This window comes from Oratosquilla oratoria, chromosome 16, assembly GCF_046742065.1.
Source record: "Oratosquilla oratoria isolate Oo_2021 chromosome 16, ASM4674206v1, whole genome shotgun sequence".
NCBI lineage: Eukaryota > Metazoa > Arthropoda > Malacostraca > Stomatopoda > Squillidae > Oratosquilla > Oratosquilla oratoria.
In genome coordinates this window covers 39,114,901-39,119,900 of record NC_134792.1, presented here as the reverse complement: position 1 = coordinate 39,119,900, position 5,000 = coordinate 39,114,901, and positions in this window count along the sequence as shown.

Genomic DNA, 5,000 nt, shown 5'->3' with positions numbered 1-5,000 from the left:
TTGAGCTTAAGTCTCCGTAAAATTAAGTTAGGACGGCAGTTAGCAGTCGACTTAGTTCTTCGGGAGTTAGATCAACTTCCAAGTTGGAGACTTTTAGAGCTCCTTTAGCTCAGTCGGTAGAGCTTTGGCCTAGCGTCACGCAAGAACCCAGGGCGACTGTCGGAATTATCTTATATATGGATATATGTATATATATACCTGTATATATATATATATATATATATATATATATATATATATATATATATATATATATATATATATATATATATATATACATATATATACATATATATATATATATGTATATATATACATATATATATATACATATAATTATGCATGTATGTACACATACATGTATATACTGTATGTACGTATGGATATGTATTCACGTATGACACGTGGTTTATATGTGTACAAATTAGAAGACGGGGGTTGGAATAATTCCAGGAATGAGAACCTGCGCTTTGTCTTGCTGAACACTTGACCGCAGGTTCTGAAGAGTTTTGAAAGGACATGAATCTTTTTTTGTGTGCTATGAAAATATAGTTTGCAAATCAAATATGTACGAGCCATTGAACGTAATTTACACTTTTATTTTTATGTTAAGAACTGCATGATCTATACAGCACATGATAAGATAATTGTGAGCAAATGGGAGTAGTGTAATGGTCTTGTGCCAAAGTACATTGAAATGATCGCAAAAAAAGGAAAAATTCTATGGTCCAGTGACAGCATTTCGACTGGTACCTAAAGATACCATATTCATACTTCCATTTATTCAGTATGATGGTCATGAGGCGTATACACATACTGTAGTAGAAATGCAGCGATTAGGGCGCCATCTATCAACAGACTGGAATTGGACAATGGTGCCGTCGAACTCTGGTTCCTGGCTGCACAGAAGACTTATCCGCATGATTACTTTACCTTTTCTGTGAAAAATTTGAATTTGTTCTAATATAATTTTCTACAAAAGTCAGTCTGTGGTAGGGTCAATAGATATGTGTTAGTACACGTGAGTACAACGCATTCACCAAAGCAATCGTGGAAACTGCGACCCTCCATAGAGTCACATAACATGAAAAAACATTAGGATTGATCATCTGAAAAACAATATGCTGAAGATGATATTATGTGTTATAGCATCTTACACAATGACTATACTAGAAATAAATTGTCATTTTTCAACGGATTTTTACCAAAACTTGGCACGGAGGTCCACATGCATGCCAGCATGATGCACAAAGAAACAAAAGCTCAGGTCGAGGCGTGCTCTGGAGTAATAAATGTAGGACATCTATTTCTGTCGCACAGATCCTCACAATTTCTCAATAGATCCTTACTAGATTTGGCACAGAGGTCCACATTCACCCTAGAGTAATACATATATGAATAAAAATCGGCTCCAGATTTCCTTCAGAGTAATGATTATAGGTAATCTGTTTACTCTGGACAACGCAGGGTAACCGTTCGCATAAAACATAGCAAGTTGGCCTCCAGGTTTTGGAGTTCGGTGTCACCCGACCTTGCTCCTCTGAGCCTCCAGGTCATCTCCTGACCACACAAGTTTGAAACTTTGCCACATTCTCTCTCTGTTCGCGAGCGCTTTCTCCGAAGAAGAGAAGAATCCGCTCCATGACTTGGGTAAAACAGCTTCAAGAAACCTGCTTCCTCTTCCTCATTTTCATCATGATCGTCACTATCATGTTTTTCTTTTTTGTTGTTTCTTCTACTTCTCTGTGTTCTATTTTTTGCTCTTCTACTTCTATTTCTTCCACTTCTTTAAAATTTTCATGATCTCCCTCTTCTATTTTTTCATAATTATAATTTTTTTTCTTCTTCTTCTTGTTTGATAGACCATTCTCAGAGAAATATATTTTTAAACCTTCCGCCAGTTCTGGTGAATACTATTTACCATTAGAAGGTAGATTTTTACCTGATGTTCTAGTTAAGTGTATTTGGCTTATCAGCTTATCTACAAAACTTACTAATATTTTTCGTAACTATAATTAACAAAGTTAATAGAATTATACTTTCTAGTGGTAGAAAGTACGGCCCTTAGTGATTTTCCGAAATGAATAAATTCAATAACCGTTTGCCATTGTAAAGACCTTTAAGTGATCAATATGCTTTGGATGGTTTAATCGCCTAAAGCAGCAGTTTTTATCCTAAGACGAAGAGAATCGTGTGGTGTTGGCCAGAACTAAATCATTCAAGTAACCACTCGCCAATAGAGGGGCAAAGGAGATCACTTTGAACCCAAAGAGGAAAAACATTTCTTACGATACGAGAATTTCTTATGACTGTAAGACGAGTCTCTTCGGATGAAGAATGGGCTCTTATGTGATTTAGACCTTCAGGCGAGTTTGTTTGTCTGAGGGACACGGAAAAGGGTCTTGATGCTATTTCGACTAGATATTTCGTCACTTTTATCTTTGATATTCTATCTACCTGCCATCAGGTGTTTTTATTCAGCTGAGGGAAGACCATTCCGTAGCTGAAGGATTTAGTAGTATTTGGAACGATGACTGAAGCCGTTTAGTATTGAAGCTAACTCTTTCAGTGAATAACATAGTTTTTTTTTATAGAACGTCTAAAGTGGTCACCATATCTAATTAGGTTAATTCAGTTGGTCATATCAGTGATATCAGCGTCACAGTTAATATGTCCTCGAGGCCTCTTTTCCTGTGAGCTCATCCAAAGATTTCCAATAATTACTAATATTCTTTCGTTTTTGGGTACCTATTTATACACAACTGAATGAAACAGTTTGGCGTGAGCATTGTTTCTTGACAATCATTCCGACTCCGGAAGTAAACAAATCCTAAGGTTCCGGTGAAGTGGCTTACGCGACCGGAAGTTACGTGTGGTCAAAAACCCGGATGTTGACGACATGACGTAAGATGTCCGGTGGTATACCTGGAAGGAGATCAAGAGGAGGATGAGGCGGTGAGGCATGGGGGGAGGGGAGGGGGGGAGCGGAAGGGTGCTGTGTGGGGGGGAAGTGGGGTGGGGGGGTTGGAGGAAGGATATTGCCTCATCAGGGAGCATGGTAAGGCAATCTTCGTCACCACTACCTGTTTGAGAAAAGTGGTGCATGTGACTTTTTCCTTTACATATTTTTGATATGTATGTGAGTATTCACTGCAAGTATGGATACGTAGGTATGAACGCACATATACACAAACAAAAGTACTAGCATACTGTATACATAAATTTCGATATACAATGCACCTACATTTCTAGGAACCAATAGATAAACACACACACACACACACACACACACACACACACACACACACACACACACACACACACACACACACACACACACACACACACACACACACACACACACACACACACACACACATATATATATATATATATATATATATATATATGCACATATACTGTACATAAATACATACAAATATGCACATACACATATATATATACACATTTACATACACATCCACATACATGCGCGCGCACATATGCACATACACACAACTCGTGGCGCGGTTGGTAGAGTTCCCAGCTGCCACTACAGAGGTCCGGGTTCGAATCCTGCCCAGGGCTGAAATAATTTCAGTATCGCTGCGCTGCGGGTTGTTATTCCAACTCCCGTGGGCGTGGAATTGGGTGTGTGTGTGTGCGTATAAGGTCACAGGATTACCCATAGGTCGGTCATATACGAACTCTGAGCTCTCTTCTTGAAGGGAAATAGCTGTCGATCACGAGTCCAACATGTGATCCAAGACCATGGTGAATCACACAAACATACACATGCTCGTTCAGATACACATACGCAGGAATATATACAAACATGGTTATGTAAATTGAACACGTGTCCACATACGTTTCACAATGAAATTCGCTCGTTTCATATGTTTGCCTCATTTAGGAATCGTAATGATTCCCCTTGTCACATACAGAGGTACTTGATGTTCATTAGTGGGAAATGAAAATGAGATTAAGGATGCAGTTAGGGGAAAAATCTAATAAAATGAAATATATGCAAATTATTTTTCCTGAAATGTTTTTGTGTATAGAGTAACGGGTAGGTGTCAATCGTATTTTGTATGACAGTCCTACGCTTATGTATATCAGCTACTGGCGTCTTCGGCTTGCCCTGGAAGTCCTAATACAAAGGGTAAAGGTGACGTCGCTGTTGTAGTTATGTGGCAACTATAAAAGAATAAATATCACATTGTAAGAAAGTTGATTCATTCTTAATGAGCACAAAGAAAGAGACAGACCAAAATGGGAAAAAAGAGGAAAAAAGGGCGAAAGTTTTTTTTAGGTAAGATTTCGTAATTTCAAACTAGTTGTTCCATTTCCTTTCAGTCATCTTAATTCACTGCTTCCTCTACATCACAACCCATTTTCCATTTTAAATATCTCTCCTGTTTCTCCTCTTCCTTCCCCCTTTCCCCCTCCCTCCCCTCTAAACTCAGTCCTCCTTCCTCTTACCTTCTTTCCCTCCCCCCTCCTCCCCCCTAATTCCCTCCTACCCTTTCCCCCCACCCGTAACCCTCCCACCCTTTCCCCCCACCCGTAAACCCTCCCACCCTCCTACCACAGTTTCGTCAGCCCTAGGCCTGGACCACTCCCGTCCGTCGACATGACGTCACGAAGAAGCGAGCACCGAATTTAAACAAAGCCGCCATTTGGCCACCGGTGCATGTGCCTCACTCACATGCTCCTCTGTGTGTCTTGGCGTGGCTTCTCATTTCGCCAAAATTGCGTTATGCCAAATCACATTTCCCCAAAATTCCTCTGGTTTGGTATGTCGGCAATCTGTAATTAATCCAGTTTAGGTTATGATTTAGATCAGACTAGGTCAAAGACTTTAATGAAATGGAAATTCGAGTCTTGCGGGACTAAGAGAGTCTTAATTCCCTGTGTAAAGTCTACCTCAGATGACAAGATTTGTTTTTAACAGCTTTCCTACCATGGGCGGGGATGGGTGGCCGTCAAGATGAATAAAA